We start from the raw sequence: 24,661 nt of genomic DNA on the forward strand, positions 1-24,661 counted from the left end.
ATGATATTAATAAAAGTTATGACTATATTAATACATAAATATCAACAAACATGGAGGATTTGGAAGTCTTCCTATATGAAACAGCTATATGGTTGTTGCTAATGAACTTAACAGGACTTAAATGATTGAAGTGTTGAAATTGATGATGTAGACATATTTACAATATGCAGTTAAAGGGGAACCACGGTGGTATAATGTTAGTTTTATCCAGTTTATTAACACCTTAAAAGTCAAGTTATCATGTCTGGTAAATGACTGGATAAACCTTTCTTAAGAAACCCCAGTCAATTCAGATTTAAGGCCAGAACCTTAGAGGGTCTAGAACACAAGCCTTATGAGGAGCAGCTGAGGGGGTGTTTTTAGGCCTAGAGAAAAGGACGCTGAAGGAAGACCTTATCCCACTCCACAACAGTCTGAAAGGGGGCTATAGGAAGGTGAGAGTCAGTCTCTTCTCCCAAATAAAAAGTGATAGCATGAGAGGAAAGGACCTCAAGTTTCACCTAAGGATGTTTAAATTGGCTATTAGTAAAATCCCTCCACTGAAAGGGTGGTCAGGCATTCGAACAGGCTAGAACAGGGAAAGTAGTTGAGTCATCATCCCTGGAAGTATTTAAAAGATATGTAGACCTGCCACCACCAGTTCTGGATAGTTTCCAGAAATCCTACTTCCTTTGCCACCAATGTAATGCAGAAAAGTGACTAATGCTGTGTGACAGCTCATTCTGGTGAGGCTGGCATAAATGTAATCACTAAATTAGCAGTAACTCTCTGCAAATGATTAATGTCTTCTGTGCAAATTGGGCATATATATATCTAATAATGTATGTACTTAACACTATGAAAATGCCAGTGTTCCCAAGAAGAAATTATTATTATTATTATTATTATTATTATTATTATTATTATTATTATTATTATTATTATTATTATTGTAGGGAGGTATTTCCACAGACGTCTAAATAAAACAAAGTTATGTTACAGTACCCTGTAGCTGAAAAGAAAAAAAAAAGAAGAAGCTTAAACTCATTGTCTTGAAGAAATGGCTACCTCCATCAAAGTCACCTTATTAAACTAACAACTGCTTGAAACATGTGTGCGGTTCAGAATCAAATAATGAATATTTTTCAGCACAGGCATAACTGTCTTCTCTTCTGTAAGTTAAAATGTTGTATCTTATTCTAATTGTATCTTATTCTAATTTAATGTTTAATTTGATGATTCATTTTGACCAAATTTTTTAAAGAGTATGCTGCCTAGGGAAAAAAGTAAGTTTTGTGATAAGGGATAGGAGACATAATCTTACTCAATAAACAACTAGGCATCAGAGGAAGTCAGTCATACAAGCTCTAGTACCCCCTGTAAATGTGACTCAGAGGTGATGAGAGCTATGGGACAGCTACATGATATGTTCTGCCTGGACCAAACATAAAATTCCTGAAGAAATAAGGTGGAAAAAAATGGTTTGGGGAGAATTTACTATTCTTTATTTTAAAGTGTCATTAGAAATACTAGTGAGAAAAAACCCTCCAAACATCTTTATATGCATGCATCTAGAAAAAGATACAATACATTGTATTATACGGTATGATGTATTAGATATAACATGACATTTTAGTAGGCAGCAAATAAGCAACTACCCTCCTAGAAGCTGTATTCAGCTTCACAGAGAGATCGTTACTAACTACAGCTTGGAAAGAGACATTTCCAGAGCCTTGGAAGAACAAGAACAATTACATGGTAGTGCTGAAAGATCCTATACAAGAAACTAGTTATTCAAGTGTTGTCACCTAGTAACACCATCTGGGAGATGGTTTGTGGGAGACAACACATTCAGATAAGGGTGGGAATTTTGTTGTTAAAAAACATCAATAAGTGCATACAAAACACCACCTAAAAGTAAGTCAAATCAGGCTTGAAGCCTTCGTGGCCTTGCTGAGATCAGGTTGAGTGAGGGGAAAGCAAACACCAGTGAACTCAATTGGCTGTCCTGCGAGGGACATGGATGACCCTGCTTTCTCACAGGCTTTAATAATAACCATCTCTTATCCTAATAAAACAAAGTTGGAGGATCATGAACTCTGTTGTAGACTTTTTGGCCTGCTTAGCCACAATATAGCAAATCCCAGCTGATGAAATTTTGGTCAGTATTCTGTTAGCCTGCATAAGAGCAACAAATGTATGCCCTGGACATGTGCCCAGATCTCCATAGTAAATACATTAGGGCAGAGGCAACCTACTTAGTCTTCTCTTCATGCTTCCAGTCTTGACTGATAAATTTGCATATACAAACACTATGGTTGATTTGAAAACTTTCCAAAACTGTGTTTTGAGCATTTTTAAAGTCAGATCACTGTGATAACACTCAGTATCAAAATTAATTCAATTTATATGTTCCTGAAAAGCCACAAAACAAGTCCTCTATTTATTTCACACCTGAAAATTAGTTCTTAACATTTGGAACAAAGGGCGATGTAATGGGACAGAAATACATTGTGATGAAGAAATTAGGATGGACTGCAAAATTCCATGTCTACCACTTAGGGAGAACCAGATTTATTATCAATACTTACTCAGGTATATCTCTTATACTGTGTCAGCACACACAGTGACATTTCAACATGATAGAATGGGCAGATGGTTTGTAAATAAGGTCTGACTTTCTAAAATGCCCCAGGTAGTCTAAAAAGAGAGATTTAAATGAATAAAATGTATAAAAAATATGAAACAAAAAGGCTAAGAGATGTGGTGCTCTGATTATCAGTGATGGGTCTACTATTTTGTTTCATGACATGTTAAATTTACCAATTAATTCTAAGTAACCAGAGAAACTTGTTTTAATAGAGGACTTGCACAATACTCAAATGCTCTTCTCTGGACAGGTGTGTTTCCTCTAATCTAGGAAGAAAGCCCCTTGATGTCAAGATAATTAAAACTTGTAATAATATGGAAAATTTTTTCTGTGCTAGATAGAAATTTAACAGTCCCAGCAGTCTGACTAAATGACTCTTAACCCAGCTATGTCAAGGGTTACCTATTTGGGGGCTAATACATTGGCCTTGTAGCACATCTCACTGAGTAGCAGACTGACTGTTTTTTATGCCAATGTACAGTCCTGAGTGTAGCAACAAAGTGGTCTTTGATGAGTCTCCTCTTGCCGAAGAGACACTAAAACCCAAGGACATGTGGATGAAAGCATTTCCATTCTAGGACTGGCACAGATCAGACGGAAGGGATGAGGAAAGCTAACAAGAGACTTTTTCACAAGGTAATGTCAACGTTTGAATTGTTCCATAACCAAATCTGCCACACTTGGCAGTAATTTTGACTTCATCATGAGAATGGAGTAGTAAGGTGCTGAAAATACAAGAAATCCCACACAGTCTGCTTTCCACAGACAAGCAACAAGTTGACATTTAGGGATCCTCTCCTCTCCTCTCCTCTCCTCTCCTCTCCTCTCCTCTCCTCTCCTCTCCTCTCCTCTCCTCTCCTCTCCTCTCCTCTCCTCTCCTCTCCTCTCCTCTCCTCTCCTCTCCTCTCCTCTCCTCTCCTCTCCTCTCCTCTCCTCTCCTCTCCTCTCCTCTCCTCTCCTCTCCTCTCCTCTCCTCTCCTCTCCTCTCCTCTCCTCTCCTCTCCTCTCCTCTCCTCTCCTCTCCTCTCCTCTCCTCTCCTCTCCTCTCCTCTCCTCTCCTCTCCTCTCCTCTCCTCTCCTCTCCTCTCCTCTCCTCTCCTCTCCTCTCCTCTCCTCTCCTCTCCTCTCCTCTCCTCTCCTCTCCTCTCCTCTCCTCTCCTCTCCTCTCCTCCCCTCCCCTCTCCTCTCCTCTCCTCCCCTCCCCTCTCCTCTCCTCCCCTCCCCTCTCCTCCCCTCCCCTCCCCTCCCCTCCCCTCCCCTCCCCTCCCCTCCCCTCCCCTCCCCTCCCCTCCCCTCCCCTCCCCTCCCCTCCCCTCCCCTCCCCTCCCCTCCCCTCCCCTCCCCTTCTTAAATAATGAAGAGGGCTAAACTTCCTGACAGTTTTGAGTGCTTGAGAAAACTTCATTTCATGGCTAGCATGGAAAACCCTTGACGTAGCTAGTGGTCCTTTGCAATTCTCCTGGACATAGAGGGTGCCCTATTAACAGTTAGGTAGTCTCTCCGTCTTCTCAGAGAACACTGAAGGGCTTAGTACAGTTTCATTTAGGATTTGCTGCATTCTTACTGCTTTTACTCTTCTTGTATATAATACAAATAATAAGACAAAAATAATAATGCACTAGATGCTGCAAGTGTAGAAATTCCTGTTCGAAGAATTCACATCCAAAGTGAAGGGAGCCTGAAAATAAACACAAAAGAATCTAGAAAATATGAAACAGAAGAGTGCTCTGCCTATGGACAAACAACACTACAAAGGAAAAAAAAAAGAGAGAAATGTTTAAAGGCATGTGAAACTGGATTTTATGCCTATTCTTGTAAGAGAAATTAAAAAGGTGAATCAAACCAGAAATATTTTAGGCATAATTACAGTTTCATCTTGTAAACATGTCTGCATGCTCAGAACTCTTTTAGTCCTTACCATGAACACCAGTACCCATAAGAAAAGGCCTGAATCCTCACACTTACCCACGTCATGGCTGCTACAGCAAGGGCATTACAATCAGCAGCTGCAAAACAGAGAGTGGCTTCATGTCTGTTGCCATCTTTCCAAGAAACATCCACCCAAGCACTGCCAGGGCACAGCAACTGGATGGCCATGGCTGCTTCATCCCAGTAAACCATCAACTTCAGGGTGCTTGGCACTGCTAGAATAGCAAAAATGGCTAGGGCATGCTGTAAAGAGATGCTAAGCCAAAGTCTTTAAAAGCAACAGTAAGGACATTTTTGATTTTTGAAAAGAATATTTTCAAATTGACATGGCTAAGTGTCTATGAATTGGTGATGTTGAGCTTCTCTATCGAATGTTGAAAGCATTAGGCAGTCTACTCTTACTTCACAAAACATATCACATAAAATGCAACACATAACTTCACACTTGGCAATGCCTTGTTCCATTGATGTCTGATTTTTGGTGATGTTTACTTTTGCAGCATTTGAACAGTTGTATGTCACACACTAAAAGCATCAGTAGTTGTCTTTATCTGCTGGATTATATTTACTTATGGGAATAAATTTAAATTCTAGATTCTGTTTGCCATTGGCAATACCTATGTGTCAAGAATTAAAACTGTTGACATTTTGGTCTGTGTTTTTGCCATTGCCACCTGTGAAAAGATTTATCCTTTTCCTGTCAAGTTCTAGGGAACAAAAGCTGATAGAGTGAAGATTTTGTCCTTGAAGACAGACTTTGCATAAACTAAAGTTACTTGAGTCTCTCCTATTGGTTTGACAGCCTTGTGAGGAGAGTAGAGGGTGGGAGAGAGCAAGGAGGAAGAGTGAGAGGGCAGGAGGGTCTGCAACCTCTTCCTTTGGAGGGGGAAGGTGTGCATTTACTGCCTACTAAAACCTCCACTGCCACCAGTCCTCTGACTTCTCTAGCCCATGACATACTCCCTCCCTGATTTGTTGCCTGACGGTGTTTACAGGCTGTCTTGTGAAAAAGTCCTTCAGGAAGAAGGAAGATGAATATCAAATTTTTTTTCTTCTAAAGAACAATTTTTACACTTCACCTTCACAAGAAGTTCATGCATGTGCTCACGTTATTTCTACCTGACTTTCTCATCACCACGTGTATACTGATATCTGTGACTGCTGAAAAATAGGTAAAACATTCAGTTTAGTGAGTGTGAAGAGGGTATGGATGGCTTTGAGGAGAGACACTGGACATAGTACTGACCTTTAAAATCTATATGAATTTGATTCATAATTACATTTAAAATCTAAAAATATGTGGGTTTTTTCCATGGCTTTATGCCTAAGGAAAAGAGCATAATTCTCCAAAGAGAGGGTGGAGGGAAGAGCAGGAATCAGTAGCTAATACTGCCTCCTGAGCCAGACAAGTGATGAACAGCATAGAGCTTGGCTCAGACCTCTGAGGCAGTCCCTCCTGTGTTTCTGGTGTCAATAGTTTAGCTATCTCCTGTCTTCCAAAGCCACAGTGTCCATATGAATATAGCTGCTACATACAACCAAAACGTGAGGCACTAATGGGCTGAAAAATTCCACTTTTCAGGCTTGTATTTATAAGCCAACTGGTTGCATATTTGACTGCAAAAGATTTTTTGAAGAGATCTTTGTATATTTCACTAGGTGTCTGCAAGTGTGTGATTTTAGTAACATGATGATTGCAGATAAAGTGAAACCAATTACTAGACTTAAGTCTGTGACAGAGGGGTGGATCTGTTTAAGAGGGAATACTTGGCAGAATATGAAGGTGTGCAGAGGGAGAGAACAAAAGATGGGAAGACTTAAGTCTATATGAAAACTGTTTCTCCTCATCTGGAAACCCTTGGATGCCATACTGCATGGGCTATTTGTTTTTCCTGATGGCTAACTGACAACTCCACATGTGGACACTGCAACATTCATATCAACCCTGAAGCAGAGTCCAAGCAGCCTGGAGACTCTCTCCTTTTGCTGTAAAACTGCAGCTGTGGAGCAGCTTTGTGTGGTCAGTTTTGTGTGGTGAGATGTAGTAAATCCCCCTTGCCCCTGCCCATCACATCACATCACATCACATCACATCACATCACATCACATCACATCACATCACATCACATCACATCACATCATCACATCACATCATCACATCACATCACATCACATCACATCACATCACATCACATCACATCACATCACATCACATCACATCACATCACATCACATCCTCTTCCAGGAGGGGAAACCCCTGGTTCTGATGGAAGCCCTGCTCCTGCCCTGGGCAGAGGACAGTGCATAACACGGAAGTCTCTTAAGCATTACATGCCCAACTGCAAGTGATGGCTGGTGTCTGTAATCCTCTTTCTACAGTCTCACCATCAGTGTCCCTCCTCTGCCTATGTGAAACACATCTCTGAACTGCTTTGACTCAGCACACATCTCTGAACTTGCTGCCTTGACTTGGGTTTGATCAATGGGTTATTAAGGAATGGGCAAAGAGAGGAACAAACAGGATTGTTATTAAGCAGCGTGGTTTCAGCTCAGTTCCCTGAGGGAACTCAGGCTATGTATACAGAAGCATTGTCTGCATAGCTAAAAGAAGTGAGGCTGCAGAGAGAAAGAGGTCAGAGAGTTGCAATGTACCTGTGAGGCCATCCATCGCTCTGCATGCACGGCCTCCTTGGAACAAGGGCAGGGTGTAATTCTTCATGCTCACTACCACTTTGACCATGTCCTGTGTTTAGCAGCTTTGCTTCCAATAACATTAAGGTTAATTTTCCCCTGGTTAAAACATCACTGACCATCTTGCAGTTGTCATCCCCAGGCTCCTGTATTGCATTACTATGCATATGTCCTCAAATGAATAAAAGAGTGTTATATCTGATTGGGACTAGTTGAGCTGATAATGGTCTGTAGAATTTATTTCTTTAAATATTATGTGAGATATGCCTATTTAATCCTCAAGATTACACAAAGACAAGGCTACTTGAGAGAGACAAGGCTACTCTAGGCCACTTTCATTCCGACAAATAAAATCTTGTCCTTTCTCTCTCAGATCTCTTTATTATGTTTTGAGCCATCACCCTGCCCTGTCTTGGCAGACTTTTTCTTTATGCTTACTTGCCTTGCAGACTCTCCATCTGCAATATTGAATTGACGGTCTTACTGTCTTTCTCAAGGATATGGCTATTTCATTTCTTCAGCTCTACAAATCCCACATGTTCATCACATTATCATCCCTGACTCTCGTAAGTAAGGGATTATATCAACCTTTTCCATTCCTTTTTTGCTGCTATGAAAGACAGCTTTCTTATTTTGCAGCTTAGATGACTTCACTCTTTTCATGATGGCATTGCTTCCCTCCTCTTTCTCACCAAATACAGATGACTTCTTGTCACTGTCAAGGCTTTTCATGTTCCAGTCTCTACCTCTCTTTTTCTATTGGGAAGATGATTGATACTGCAGAGCAGTTCACAGTACCAAAGTTTCCTCCATTTCATGTTCAGGTGAACATCTTCAGACTTCCTCTGCCATTGCCTTTTACACTCAAAGGAGATCAGCAAATTACATCAGTGAGATATACTATTACATGGTTCACACCAGTAGCACAACAGCTGCATCTATGTAATTACCTTATTGTAAATTGTGCCTTGTCAGGCCTTTAAAAGGCTGTTATTTCATTCCATGTTTGCACAGAATGCAGTACAACTAAGCTCCCTTAGGCTCCCTGACAACACAAATATAAGTCAAAGCAAAAAGGACTTACATATTTTGAAACAACCACTGCCTACAACCACTGGTGCTCCCACATGTACTGTGGGTAGAACAAAACTGAGCATTTTAATTTCTGGATATGAATTGCTATCTTATGAATTCAAGTCTGCACCAAGATGACACGTTACTCACATCATTAACCTTGAAGTCCTAACGCATTTTTCACAAACTGAAAGATGAATGTCTTTTTAAAATGTTTCAGAAATGTGCCTGTAATCTTTAAAATTGATAATTCAGTTTAAAATTGTACTTCAATTGTCATGAAATCTGTTCACAAGGAAAAAACATCTCATTTCCTAGACTGAATTCCAACAATAAATGACGTCTTTTTAAATATCACTGCAAAGGTTAAAGGTCACCTTAGGGCCAGTGCAAACTGAACCAAGACAATATGAGATAAGGAAGTGAGTTAATTTTTCACCAAGAGGAAAAAAAGGCCTCTTTATTTCTTGTTTTTACATAGATTTGTTTTAATAAAAGCCTTTATGTGCACATGTTGTTTCCTCATTCCGAAAAAAAGGCATGAGGACTCCTTGTGATCTAAATTAGGAGGGAGATGTGAATAAAAAGACTGGATCTGTGCTACATGAGTTTGGGCAAGTCATTTTACATCTCTAGGTGTCAGCCTCTCCCATCAGAGAAAGTCAACCTGCAGCAAGAACACCTGTTAGTATTACTGTTGATAAGTTTCTGAGAAATCAGTACCTCTAACAAGGGAGAGAAAAATGATGAAAGCACCATTACACCCATAACAAGGCTACTACTTTATGCACAGTTGTGGGAAGAGACTGCTAGATAACTGACAAAGGGGGCAAAGAAAATGAAAAACAAGGCATGTGTACATTTTTTCAGACATGTCAAAAACATTATTGCAATCTTTCCATCTTTCCCCAGTCCAGTGCCAATCACTTCTATGTGGTCTCTCTATTGTGTGCTCTCTGTCCTCCTCCATAATTCATCAGAAGTATCTAATCACCATTATTATAATCTTTTGTCAGCTATGGTGTTAGTTCGGTTTGATCAGAGACAGACAGTGAGGTCAGCATAAAGCATTCACATGTTGACAGAAGCAGTTTGCTCTGCAAAAAGGAGCTGGTTATTATAGCACTTTTAAATTTATAGGTTGAGTTCATCTTAAGCCAAATATCTAGTTATTTAACAGCTGTTATGAGTCAGCCAGAGAGGATTATTTTAAAAAAATATGGTGGCAAGAAATGCTTTAATCTGGAGTTACAATAGAAAAACTAGTCTGGTCATGTCATATCTAATAAAGGTGCTTCTCCAGTAGTACTTAGGAGTTTGTCACTGTTCATATAAAACAGGAGATGGTTTGATATCATTAATCCTATCATCTTTGTATTAGTGCTAGAAATTTCAGAGCTAGTTGGGAAAGGTTTTTTTCAGGGCATGGTACCATTCTTAAACATTTTCAGGTAATTTTGCAATGCATACTCTCTTATTTTAGAAGAAAACTGAGAAGTCAGTCTGGACTTAGCAGGGGGCCTCTTTCCAAAAAAACCACCACAGTGTTTGAAATTAATATACTTTAATCATCAAATGTATAGAAAAGAATAACAGTTCTTAAATACTATATGTATATATATTTAAAACCAAAACCAGCACAAAACAAACAGCAACACTGTAACCAAAACTTTTAAATGAGTTAAGTTCTGTCTCTGCTCCTTTCGGTGCAGTTCTATTTATGGCTGTGGCTGTGGCCACGAGGGTCACTCCCCCGGTTTCTGGCAAAGCGAAGACAAAGGGCAGGGAGAGACGCTGGCTCGTTGGCTAACTCACATGGAAATGACGGCCACAAGGGACACGATGGAACCTTTCCCGTGGGCAGAGTAGAGACTGCTTCCTCATCCTTTGTTCAAAGAAAAGCACTGGAGTGGGGGGTGGGGGTGGTTTTTGTCCATTCCTCTGTAGGTGAAATTGGCCCTTGGGAAAGTCTGTGGCACATCCAAGGTAGCGGTCACTCACTCTCTCTCCAAAGGACTGCATCAGTCACATGGAGTTGATAGGGGGCCTGAACCAAAGGGAATTCCAAGTGCCTCCACCCTCCCAGCAAACAGGGCTTTCCCCAACACTGCAGCTGGAGCAGCAAAGAGTGTCAAAAAACCTGGAGAAAACCTCTCCCTGCCCCTGCCCCAGCTCCTCAGTGATCGCGTTGGAATGAAAAGCAATTGACCACCCTTTTTTTAGCTGGTAGTGGAGGGTTGGGCATTAGCTCCCAAACTTCTGTGTTGGTAGGAAAGAAAAAATTCCATGAAAGATTTCAAAACTATAACAGATATGAAAGTGGTTTGTCCTATGCAGAGCCTATGTAACCATTCCGTTCATGACTCAAAATTCTTGGGATTTTCCATATGGTAATATATTAATTACTTCTTGCAAATGTCTTCATGTCACCTGTCTTGTAAAGGTAATGGAGACATTGAGCCATGAAGTCGGTGAGTTTTTGCCTGTGCCTTTACCTCTAGCTAAGAAGTATACATGGAATACAAGCTGTAAAGCACTCAGAATGACTATGGGAGGATAACTCACTTTCATGGTTTTCCAGTCTAATGTCTCTGCACCGTGCTTAATTTGGATTTAGACTGCCCAGAGAACAGGCATGGAGGAGAGACATTGCTCCTGGCCTTCAGCTTGTCCCTGATGTCATCAAGACATGTTAGAGCAGTCAGATAAGAGCAGCCCTGCTACTATACAAAGCCACAGGTCTGAAAATGCTGGTTTTAAAAACTCTCCAGAATAGACAAATATAAGATTAATAACAATGGCCTAGCAGAGTTGTGCTATGTAGATGCTAAATGGCTCTGAGATATGGGGCAGGGTGTGAAAATCAGCATAACACCCAAGCTGCTGCAAGGCTGAGGATCTGTCAGCCTTAAACCCCTGCATCCCATAGCAGTATTTTCTCTGAAAAAACTTTTCTGAAAACTGGAAAAGCTGCAGAAATCCCCTCACATGGAATTCAAGTCCCACTCTTGGGAAAAGACTCACTGCTACCAACTGGAAGCTAAATTAATAAAACTAAATAGCTAGTAAAATTTCTAAGGACTTGCTAAACTCAAACTGTGGGTACCTAAGCAATTTATGAAAATCCAGAGTGTACAAGTAGTCAATCACAAATCATAAAAAGAAACTATGAATTAGAGGCACTAAAACAAAGAGAAACTTCTGGAAAAGTACAGAAACTGTGTAGTTTCTGTGCCACTTTTTCTTAGCTCTTCCATTTGGGAAACAGAATGATAGGAACAAACAGCCAGAAAACTGGTGTGCATCTGAGCATGTAAAGGAATTCTGTAATAGAGATTCAACTTTAGTTCAAATGTGAGTCTCATTGATTTTTTCCCCCTCTTCTCATTAATACCTGGGTGGTGTCATAAAAGATATGTCACATAATATCTGTTATATTTCTGTAATGATAATAATGCTAGAAACTTGAAAAAAAACTCACCTAAACCAAGCCAAAATAAATGAAAACAAAACAGACAAACAGAAAAACAGTGAATTAACCACAAGAAACTTATATCCTTTCAACAAGAAATCCCCAGCACTGTTCTTGAGTGAACTAGAAACCCTGATGTAAATCCCAGAAATCTGTTCTGAAAATAGGATTATGGGATTTTTTAAACAAGAATGGAGTCTTTCCTGTTTATAATTTTCCTTATCATTAAGGATTATGTGCTGCACTCAGCCTGATTTGCAGCCTTAAATGCTTCATGAGGAGATTTGGTATTGCTCCTTATTATGTTGCCATTCTCTTCATGGAAATCAATACACTACCTGGAAATTCAGGACAGTGCTAGAAGCTGACTTTAAATCTAACATTTTCCATGGAAAAATTATATCTTTGTAAATGAAAATATGTTAAATACATTCAGCATTTTTTAACCAATGAGATTATCAACTAACCTTTTTGTGATGGAGCTTCCCAAAGACAGACAGAAGCCATGTCCATTCACATCAACACCTAATATAAAATGTTATTTTGTTCTTAACATGGCTGCAGAAATTACCTGCATCAGGAAGAAATAAGGAAAACTTGTAAACTGAGTCTTCACTAATTTTTCATGTATAAACAAGGAGGGAAGGAGGGGAAAGCAAAATAAAAATAGTTGTACAAAATTACAGCAATACCTTCAGGTAGAGCATGTGTTTCTGTCGTCTGACAAACAGGGAGAGAAATGAGGGTGCATTTGGATACTTTGCTGTACTTAACCTGAAGACCATCTTACTCCTGAGAGATGCTTGCAAATGCACAACTTTAAGCATGTATAATTTCAATATATTCCAAATTCAAAGCCTTTCCTGATTTTAGTTCATTTCTTTTTTTAAACTATAGAGAAAATGAAGTTATCAACATCTTAAATAAAAAGATAGTTAAAAAAAAGACCATACATCCTCAATTGTCATGGAAATTTCCATGATTTCTTCGAGAAGAGCACATCACCAAGCAATTAAGTGTCTGGAACACTGATTTGGATCACATGATTTAGTTTGCAAATTACAGCTTTGGAGAACTTTTCACAGAATGGTAGAGGAAAAGAAAGCAGGTCTTTAATTAGTAATTCTAAATTATCTCTGTATCAGAATTGTTATTTAATGAACACCTCTGATTAAGTTTGTTTTCTTAAATTATGAGATCTGAATCATACTGTGAGACCTGTACAGACTCACAAATTTTAGGGGTAAGAAAGTTAGTCTAATATGTGTCAGCTTGACATCTAAATTATTAACAATTTTTTGCTAATGTGCTTCTGAGTTGCTGGTTTATTATTTAATAAAAACAGTACTACTGGATGGTTGCTCTCCTGTTGTCTTTGTCTGTAGTCTGGCGTTATGAAATAACCCTTATTTGTAGAACCCTAATTTTTATTCACTGAAATGTACTAACAATTCTTAAGACCAGGTGATTTGCATAGAAAAGGGTTTGAAATATTTGTTTTGATCCACATAGTGCTTGTGACTTTTTGTTAGTTGTGTTTTTTTCTGATTTTATCTGTTTTGAACAAAGTTGCAAGTTAATGAAAAACACAAAAATAAATTAAAATAGTTACACTGTAAGAATTTTCACAGTTGTGACAATCATAATGAGAAAGAGATGGAGTTTGCCTTTTGTTAGTAGAATAGCTGTGGCAAGACAATCTTTCTCTCAGATAAATTCCGGTCACAGTCGTATTTCTTTATTTTTCCAGTGAGTATTTAGACACTTTTAAAGTTCTTTAAAGATCTGCATTAGGAATTAGATGAGAAATGTTACTGTACAGAAAATTACCTATTGCATAGCACTGTAAGGCTAAAGGTAAGAGTCAGAGATTCAAGTCATAAATGACACAAATGTGCATCTTGAAGAGCATTGTAAAAAACGCTCTTGATGCATTATCATTCTGATAGTTTTTCCTTTGTTCATGCTGAGAATTAGTTTATCAGTTGACATTCTTCTACAGTAATCCAGTGTCCAAAATAAGTAAGAGTAAAGGAAGGTGTTCTTACTGGTGAAGATATTCAGAGAAATAAATATTCTTTCTTTAAAAGGTTTAAAATTTAGCTTTCATATTGTTCATTTGCTGCAATAGACATTCCTAAGAATTACTAGAATTTACACATTATATCATTAGAGTTACTAGAAAACTAGGATTTACTAGAATTCCTAGATTTTACAGCATTATCAATAGAATATATCCCAAGTAGAGAATAAGGAACCTGTTAATTACAAAAAACAAACAAACAAAAAGTCTATAATAGTATAAGTTTCTTTCAATAAGTGCAAGCTTGGAAAAAAACTACAAACATAAAAAAACCCTAACCAAATATTTCTTATTTAGTTTAAAAGTACTTGCCTTACCCAATTGAAAATGTATCCCTAAATACAAACAAACCAGATGTTTCTGCATTCGTAACAAGACACTGAAGGGTTTTGCTCATAAGGTGAATTAATTTTCAGTGTTGTCACTGTCAGCTACTGCAAGAACAATATCCCAGATCTTCTGTCAAGCTTGGTCCTGTATGGGGAAATAGATTTGTGTTCTTTTAAATGCCTTTGAGTCACTCAGCAACATTTAATAGAAACAGCTTTAAGAGTAGACAAAGAAGTTATCACGAAAAAGAAGGAATTTCTTCATTGCAAGTTATCAGAGAAAATTCTTTTCCTGTTGAAATTACTAGCTTAACTCATCTAGTATTTTGTAGAGAAATTTTAATGGTCAGTAAGGTGAAGTGTTTTCTATAGGCTATTCTTAATTATGGTCATGAAAGACTTCCTGACATACTGTATATTATATAAGCCATTTGGATTTTCTATGTATGACTCATAGTGGCTTCATGTTTTTGCCTCTCAGTTTAAAAGGAAAAAAAAGGAGTTTATGTCTAGTTTTAGACAGAATTAATAAAATAAGAAACAATTAAGATTTAATGTCTGTTCTGTTAAAGATTAATCCATGGAAGATTACAATTTTATAACAAAACAACTGAAGCTAAAAATTTCCTCCAAATTCCATTTTCCTACACAAATGTTTTACTAGAGTTCACTGCAACCCCAGATACACCAACATCATAGTTCACAGCAGTGACCTGCTACACCAAAGACTCATCACTGGTTTTATCCCTTGCTGAAGTATAAGTAAGAGAAATCAGCTGCAGCACTGCAGCACCTTAACACTTCAGTAGCAATCAGACTCCCCAGTTCCGGGCACAGCCCCAGAGCTGAAGAGGGACACCACATCAGCCTCTGCAGGTTGGGCTCACACAATCCACTACAAGTGGAAGCAGTGAAAAAATCAATTAAATTATCCTGGTTTACATATATGAAAACCAAGATCCATGAAAATAAGGGAAGGTAAATGAGGGGTCCCTGGTAGAGAGAGGATCTGAACTGGGTGCCAAAATTTGGCTTGCACTGGGATACAACTGTGCAGACTTCTCTTTTATTACTAAACACGATCAACTACCTTTTCATGACAGTGAACAATGCTTCAGGTCAAACAAAACTACCAAAATATAACATGCAGGCCAAGTTTTCCTTCCACTTAGCAGAAATTTAAATCTTCTGACTAATGGCTCACAAACTACTCAGACAGGGTTATAATGAGGATTTCTCCCAGTCTTCAATAGGGATTAATTATTGTGGCTCTACAGCTTGAAGCTAAATGACCTAAAATATGCTGCAGGACACTAATTAGAGTCATACAACAGCATTTTCACTGAGTAGGTATATTCTGCTCATTTAATAAAGATTACGAGTGACTGCACCCTTTTTTTGGCTATGACACAACTCAAGGATAGAGAAATTTAACAGCACATTAGTCATCTGCCCAGAGGTGAAGTATTTCATAATGAACTGAAAAGCCAGAAAATTGTGTCTATGTGTGTGTTTTAATATTACTCTGTTCCTAGTAATGAAATTTATGCAAAGCACCACAAAAAACTGATGAATGTACATCCATAACATGACTGAAGATGTTGCAGGTTGCATTAGGGTGAGGTGCTAAATTATTTATTGCATGTCAAATTTGGGGTTTTTCTTTTAATTGCTTTCCTGGTATTTTGAAATTATTTCTTCACTTAGTATGAACATATTAGCATCAAGATCAAGAAAGTTGTCATATGTTTGTGTTTCAGCACTACTGTGTGCTTTGTCCAATGAAGAAGGCAAAAGCAGGGATAACCCAAAATATCTGTAGGCAGCAAACTTGATTTTTTTCATCTTTTAAAAAGCATTAGGCAAGCTAGGTGTGCATTCAAGTGAGGGGCACGCAGGGCAGGACATGGTGATTCAGAGGACTGGCAATGGAATAAAGAATATATGGAAAATTAGTTTTCCTTGCAGGCATAAGGATAGGTGATGGCGTGGCTGAATTGCTTGCTCACCTTTGGAGCACATGGCCCTGAGGTTTGCCCCATGTACCTCACAGTTGCTGGGCTTGGCTTCAGGTGACGTGGGGTCATCATGGCCACTGCTGAGCCTGCCCTTGCCTGTGCCCACAAACCACCACGGTGACATTGCTGGTGAGCACTGGGAAGCTGATTACACTTCTGTGCTGTCATCCTGGTACCAAGGAGAAATGGGAATGCCTTTTACACTCTGCTGGGACTGGAAATCAGCTCAGGGTCCAGCAAGCCAAGAGGGGCCAGAAGATCTACAATCCTTCACATGAGAGGAAGTCCTCCCATTCTGCTTAAGCATATGTGATGCTTACTTCTCAAAATCCTCCAGAAGACAAGTCTTGAGAGCCTCATATGCCTGATAAGCCCCTAATTCTTCCCATGGAAACGCTGCTCATTTTGGGTGTTTTGCTGAGGGCTTGAGAAGTGGGAGATGGCTCCCTTCAGCAGGAATGTTTCTCCCACTGGAGGATTACTCACAATGCCTGGGTGCCAGCCAGGAGCTTGATGTCAGGGTGCTGCCTCACAGCTCTAGTGCTCCTCCTGCAAGTACAGATCTGCAATAGCTGGCATGTTCCCTGCCATTGCAAATGGCAATCCCCAAGCTGGGTTGCCAGGCATGCTGGAGACCAAAAATGCCCACATCTTCACCTAGCCTTCCACTGAAAACATCTGATACACAGTCAGGGGCAAGTTCACAGGATGTCTCTAGTGGCTGCCAATTCCCTGTGGCCAAGGGGAGAGAAAAAAGGGGAAATTAAAAGAAAGTTTTCCATTTTTGGCTAAGAGCTTTTTAAAACTGCTGGTTAGTGTCTTGAGAAGTAGACAATAAATTGATGCCTTTACATACAATTTTCTGGATTTCTATTGAATAGCTTTTAATAGGATTTTTACCAGTAGGTATATTGTTGCATTAGAATCTGGTGACTACAGAGAATTTCAAAATCTACAGCGATTATCAGGTTCTCCTCCAACCATCCTCATGGCAAACTTCATTCATGTTGGAAATGTGTAAATAAGAAGAGGGTAAGAGAGTCTGGAATAGCTTCTTGTTTGTCTTAGTGTGCAGTGCTTTGGATGAGCAGCTGCAAATCATCTTGAGGAAAGAATAGTAAAAGCTACAGACTGAAGCAAATGTGCAAACATGTATTGCAGGCAAATCTGCACATGATTGGAGCAAAGGTGTGCATAAATGTATTACTGGACTGAGATATGACAGTAAAAATTATCTCCTGACTACTAAAATCAAGATTATTAAACCAACTTAAGTCACATGTTTGATCTCCTAAGGACAATGTTTTTTTAATTAATTAAAATTCATGCATAATTTATGTTGTGTATATAAATATAAATATAAATATTTTTATGTATATGATTCATTTTTTTAAATCTGTCATATTCAAACAAAAAGCACCCTTCCTCTCAATCACCTCCACAGGACAACTATGAACTTTTTAATTGTCCAGAATACACTGTTTGGTAGAACTAGGCTTGGTAAACCCACAAAACTCTTCTTAGTTGATTCTGAATTTCTTTCAAAGCCAATTCTCCCCATCTTTATTTTCTTTTGAGTCATGTTCAACACTAAGGACCTTTCAAATATGAATGCAAATTTTTACTTTTTCAGGTTTTGAGGTTTACGGAAAATCTCTTTGCAAAATGATACTTTGGTCCTGAAAATGTCTCATGCATAAATTTCAGAGTACTTGAAGTTCTTCTGTCCCTAATGAGGGCAAAGCATATTCACTAATGAGAGAGGAGACAGAATTCTTTGACTTACTGAAAATCACCTTTCTGAACACATGCCTGAGCACATGAATGCTATAAATTGCTTTTTCCAGAAACCAGTGGAAAAATCTCTAACAACGTAAGAAATGAATTTATTTTCACATTGCCATGGTATTTATGGAATTCTAATGCACTTTTTGTTGGTTTAAAACAAAGATATACACTACATTTTACCTAACTGTAAGGAATATTGCTTTTCTGAATTTTAATTACAGTTAAGTAGAAACAGTCTCAAAGATAAATCTGTGCAGCATCAAAGCTGCATGCTACAAAGGGCTGATCCTGTTATGTATTGACTAACACAGAGATAAATCTTTCTGACTTCAAACAAAGTTGATATTAGCCTATGCGTCTCTAACTACTGCTTACTAATAGAGCATTGTTTATAAATTATGCATTTCTACTTACCTAAGCCTCATGTTATTGATTGTTTTGCAAATCTCTCAGTTAATTTGGCTGGCAGGATACTAGAAGGAAGCTCAGAGAAAAAGTATAAGCCTCTAAATAATTTTCTTCTGAAGTTAAACAGTTATTTTGCTTACATTGCCTAACACAAAAGTCTTATTCCTGGGTCTTATACTTTGTATGTCAAAACTCAGCTTTTCTGTCATGCTCCTCCTGATTCATGGCTTTAGCAATGGTTCAAGTAAATCCCCTTTCTATTTTGTGGTTTGTTTTATGGGGATTTTTGTTTGTTTGGCTGGGGTTGGGTTTATTTGGTTTAGTTTGGGGTTTTTGGTGTTTTTTTCCAAGCAGATATGCAACAGAACAGCATTTTTTCAATCTATTTTTTTTCAATTTCCTTCATGTTCACTTTGTTCAGTCTTAAAATAGGTCATGATCACAAGGTAGTCAATATTCCTCCTTTTCTTCTTTAAAAATTATTTCAATGCCTAATAATCACTGAGAAAGAGGAACTTATCATTTGCATAGAAATCTTCAAAAGCCACATGAGATAACGATCATAAATGATATAAACAACTTATTAAAGGAAGCATATTTCAAGCTTCCAGAGGATTTTACTGACAAAATAAAACAGTTGGTGATGTCAGAGTGGGCTGAGTAAACACCACTGTGTATAGGTCACAGCATATTCACATACAGAGTAATGAGAAAGTATGAACAAACTGCCCAACAAAGGCCAAAGATTTTGCAGGGACTTCTTTATCTCACTGCAGGAATAATTTATAAACGTGAGGCATGAAAAAGACCTAAGTTATATAACCCAGGTCCAACAGAGATCCAGACATCACATAGCAGGACTTCTTTTAGAAAGGATCCTTTAGCAACTTGAATTACTTCTGAAATCTCTGTTAATAATGTCTATTATAAATTAGGTTAAGTGTAATGTCAGGTTTTTTAAGCATCAGTATGCTCTCATGAGTCATTCTCACACATCCAAGCAACCTGTTTTTAGTGTGAAGGAATAGTAGAGTGACGCACTGTAATTTTACCTATTTTGATTTTTTTAAATAAAATTACTATCTTGCTTATTGTGTACCTACTTGTCAGGTGAGAAGGAATATGCCTTAAAATGTTATAAATTAGAGCAGAAATATGAAGTTCAATCACAGTATTGCATAGTCTTATGGACTATTACGGAGATCTGTCAAACCAAACCATACCCAGAGTTTGCTCATCAGACCTACACAGGAAGATTCTATTTCACTACAACAAAGGATGCAAAATAATGAATGTTGTACCTCTTGCAATATAGGAAAATGGAAAAATAAGGAATACCTAGTGTACAGATAAAAAAATAGGCTAAGTATATCAGGAAAGAAGAGGATGCATTTATTTTTGCACAGTCTTTGACCTTCCCTAGAGGTGCATTCACCAGTCTGCATTGTTGTGTGTAATTCTGAGTAATGTACACAGAAAAAGAAATCAATAAATTACTTTTAAAGAAATGTCCAACAAAAATACCATCTAAACAAAGTTCTTGCAGAATCCAGTGTCTTGAATCTGGGATAAAAAAATAAAAACCTGCTTCAAATATATAAAATTTATAAAACCATTATATACATGAAAGAAACAGAAGAGGATCACTGCGGTACTTCAGAGGAAACAACACAACATAAAACTGGGCAAAAAATACATACTCCATCTTACATCTCTTTTGGGCACAAAATGTGTACCCAAGTCAGGAAAGTGTCTGGGAGCAGAACTAGGATTCCAAAGACCTGTTGGAACAATTTAATTTTGGATATCACTCCTCCAAATCCAACAGCCCGTGGTGGCTCTGAAGCTGCAGAGTAGTAGCTTTACACACACAGCTGCAGGCAACATGTATGAGCTGGGAACACACTGCTATACCAGACACTGGTGAGGAGGGTCCAACAGAGCCACAGACTGTCCCTGAAGACCAACCACTCTGTTCATGCTACTGTTCCCTTTGCTATTCCAGATTCTATTCATCTTTTTGAAGCCTTATATGCTGTCTTTTTCTTTGCACTGTGCAAGACCTGAGAAGCAACGGGAAAAAGTGAGACGAATCTTTCAAACATTCCTACTTGGGAGGGCTCAAAAAATGACAAAAAGTGGTTTTGCAGCCCACAAAGTCTCACTTTAGGTGGAGATGCAGCTGTTTTCAGATTTTTTGCTTTAAAGGTCAGCATTTCCTTTTGCTGTTCTAATTACTATAGTCCTGCAAACCAAGGTACTAAATGGTCAATCATACCAAACTTTGAACAGTAAAGGAATAAATAATAGATCTCTTATGTTAGTACTCAGACTAAATTTTATTTAGCATGGCAATTGAAAGATGGATCAAAGGATCAATCAGAATGTGTAACATCCCAGTTGTGTAGTGAAGTCTGCCCAAATTATTCTCTCAATATTCTGTTTAATTTTTCAAGAAGAAATCTCTCTAAATTCAGGACTTTGAAAATCACAACTAGTGGTACATCAGCCACTTGGCTTGGCAGCTCTCAAGTTGTTCTGATTGGTAAAGAAATACGGCTACATTATAAGAGAATTTCAGGGACTCAGAGCCCTTACTCCATGCATTTCAGTAAGATTGTGAGTAGTTCAATGAGAGCAAAGACAATGACTCCCATGATAAATGTGTGGCTGGATCTAGGGCCAAGAGTTACATGTATAAGAGAATAAAGAGAGGAAGTTCCTCAATAATGACTGGAGCACTGTCAGAAGTACAGAGATGCCAAGGCAGCAGCAGCTTCCTGAACCACAGCCCTGAGCCGCACCATTTAAAGTTGTCATGTTTGGTTTCAATTTCATTACATATAGGATCAAACACTGAAGAAAAACACCTCTAAGATGACAATGCCAGATTTCCACCATGGCAGCAAAACAAGCTTATGTTTGTGATCCCAAAAACTGGCGCATTATTTCCATGCTCAAAAGATCTCAAAATCAGCAACTGTATCTCTCTGCTAAAAATGTCAGTGCCAAAAACCATACAATCGAGTCAAAGCAAAAAGCATTTCAAGTGAATCACACATCCAGGCAAGCCTAGACAGGACATTGTTAAGTATCAGTTGGCCATCATAATGGTTATCTCTCTTTAGGAACCTCAGTGTCAACAGAACCCCTGGCAAACAGAGACCTATCTCACGTGCTAAGCCCAGACCTGTTATCTTTTCTATGGTAAAATTCCCACAGGTAGCAGTGGAAATTTTACTGTTAAGATCTACTCAGCTCTGTTATTCAAGTGAAAGTCAGAGCTGAGTCTTCCATACAGACCAAATAGTTCCACATATCTTGATAGTCTTCTGCATTGTGTCCTAGCTAGAGAGACTCTAACGGAGTGTCTAGGGAACAGGGGGTAAAACAAGAGTGAAAAATGTGATCTCCCTCCACTGGCACAGTTTATACACTGGCTTATTGATCCTTCTTCCTAACAACGCCTCTACAACCATGGCCGAATTACTCAATAGAAGTTTTGCCCTATGCTCAACATTTGGTTTCTGCGATCCTTAAATACCAAGAGGGTAATTCATAAAAGACATCAGGAAAAATGCAGTGCTAAGGTCTTGGAATTGGAATGACAATTCTATCATCAACAGAGGAAGGATGAACTGACAGATAGATTGAAGTGGTGCTCCCATAGCTAAGCAACAGCAATTCAGATTTATGGGAATATCAAACAGTCATCCCTTTCGAGTCATTGGCTAAAACTCTATCCAATTCTCTAATGAGTCAGGGTTTTCCACTGAATTCAGTCATAGGCTTCCTTAAAATGGAAGTCAGCTGCTGATGATGTGGTGTCAGGAGCACCAGTAGAAAAACTTAACTGATAAACCAGGTGTGGAAAACACCTAAAGTGAACTGAGTCTGAGGAGTAGGAATTTTATCTGTTTACATGGGGTTCTTTTTGTAGTTCCCATTGTATTTGTAACATCATATCCAGCCCAGAAAGCTAGATATGTTCCACCTGCAGGATTGCCATACTACTTCAACCAGAACTCAGGTATTTCTCTTGCTCTTTTAAATTCCTCACTTGGAAGCAGTAGTCCTCACAGAAGGCAGGTCTATCTGGTGGGACAATGCTTTGCATATTTTCTATAAACTGTGTCGCATGAGATATAAAACTTACCCATAAAAACTTCTGAGATCATCAGATGGAATACAAAAGCAAAATCTTGCTTGCAAGTGATCATTAAAAGTCTTGGAGCTAGAGACATCTCTTTGTTATTTTATTGGCCCAGTTGAAGTTATTGCATACAAAGAACATTGATTTGTACTCTTTCTAAGAATTACCATAGATTTTTTTGCCAAACCCTTGTCATTTTCAATCCCACAGACATTTGAAACAGATAGATGTTACAGTTTTCAAGATGGTGCGTTGCCCCTGCAAAATTATGTGGATAATGGGACTGTTTTCCATGATCTTTTTGACATTCATTCCAGAAACTGCTGTCCAAAATCAACAGAAGGAACCCAGACTGTGGTCCAGTGTAATCAGTGCATAACCTGTATTTTAATATTTACTAGCATTTAATTTCAGTCATAAATAAAAATTAAAATGCATTTTGAGATTTTAAATTAACAAATAAGCAATAACTAATACAAAATATGTTCCATGTCAAGAAATTACAGTTTTATGATGAAATAGCAATTGCACCACAGCCCAGTCACAATGAGTCACCAAACTATGAGAAGAACCCTCTTGCTATGACCTAGTAATGCTTACATTTCATCTTGGGCTTCAGTGATTAGCCAATATGCTGGACTTTTCAGAGTTACTTCAATTAGAAAGATGAGAAGATACTATGAATAATCTTCAATTTTATGGATGTTTATTTAACAAAAATATAGATATTTATGAAGATTTTTTTCCTGGTTTCTAACAGAATGAGAGCAACAGCATTACATTTCGGTTAACAGTGTGCCCCGAGGACTCTACATTTGAGAAAACTGTAACAATTCTCTTCTCCCTGTGTTACCACAGTTAAATCCCTGAAATGGCACAACTTAGCTCTGCTATAACTTTACGGTCACCACTATGCAAGTCTGCATTTAATGACACCTTCCATTCAGCCTGGCAGAAAGGATGCCAAACATAGCTACTGGGTCAAATCAAGACTTCAGCTGTCTCTAGTTCCCCATCTGATAGCTGTCAGGCATTGATATTCTCCAGAGTAACAATTCCATCCCTACAACTGCCTTTTCTTCCACTGAGCCTGGCAAAACATCACTAGTCTAATACTAGAAGTGTAGACATTCAAATAGGTTCGGGCAGCTACGTTTTATAGACAGGGATGAAAAGAAAAACAATCAGGAGGTATGAGATTATTACAGGGCAATAAAAACTATAAACATTGTTACTACATTAATTTAATATCTGGCTTTCTCATCTGGGTGTACAAATCCACAAATCTCCAATTTTTTTCATTTTATGTTGGAAAAAAGTAATTTTTTTTTGAGGGATGCCATACAATAGACACATATTTTTTTCAACAGTGGCAGAAAATAAAATATATCAGAAATATTCCTGGGGGAAGGTCATCTTCCCACAGAGTAAGCAAAAAAAGCATAAAAATTCCCATTGAGTTATAAACACTTAATTTATCTGGGTGTGAAAAAAACACTCTACTGAAGAAAAAATGTTTATATAAAAAGTAGGGAGGGCAAAGTGCTACGGCTACCATAAGAACTGACCGTGACATCAAACTTTCTGATTCCTTTCTGAACATCTGTGCTGAAGTTCTGAAGCCCTTGGAAAACATACTGTTTCAGATAAGGCTCATAAAAGCATAATTGTAACAATATTCCGGACTAAAACAGACTCAGTCTCAAATCAGTCTCCACAGGACAGCAGAGGAAAGATCATTCTAGACTTAATTTTGAGAGGGGCAAGGAAGTCAGCTAATGGCAGTGTGAGTAGTGAGCAGTGATGATATTTGCAGGAAGGGACCAGTGTGACACAGAAGATCTGTAACACATGGCAGGAAGAGTTGGGTGTGAGGGAACAGAGCTGAAGGGAGTGAAGAGGATGAGATTGAAGAATGTGTTCCAAGGATGGACTGTTGAGGCAAGACAACTGCAGGAGTCAAGGATAGTTATTAACTTGGAGAGGCATCAGATGATCATCCACCAAATTCAGTGCAGAACCAAACTTTACAGCCAATAGAAAACCCATAGAGGTTTGCCAGTTGCTGGTTTGAAAAAAGTGAGCAA

The 24,661-nt window shown here is 38.4% G+C and overlaps 1 long non-coding RNA gene across 1 annotated transcript in view; it reads right to left on the reverse strand.

Annotated features, from left to right (window-relative positions):
- Positions 1 to 3,970: 3,970 nt before the first annotated feature.
- The window catches only part of LOC139684697 (uncharacterized), a 24,367-nt gene continuing 3,676 nt past the window's right edge, over positions 3,971 to 24,661 (reverse strand). Inside the window, exons 2-4 of the long non-coding RNA XR_011699957.1 lie at positions 12,263 to 14,352; positions 4,595 to 4,773; positions 3,971 to 4,307 (exon numbers count right to left, since the gene is read on the reverse strand). This is a non-coding gene — a long non-coding RNA (uncharacterized lncRNA). The remainder of the gene's footprint in view (positions 4,308 to 4,594; positions 4,774 to 12,262; positions 14,353 to 24,661) is intronic.

The sequence above is a fragment of the Pithys albifrons genome, chromosome Z, assembly GCF_047495875.1.
Source record: "Pithys albifrons albifrons isolate INPA30051 chromosome Z, PitAlb_v1, whole genome shotgun sequence".
Classification (NCBI taxonomy): Eukaryota; Metazoa; Chordata; class Aves; order Passeriformes; family Thamnophilidae; genus Pithys; species Pithys albifrons.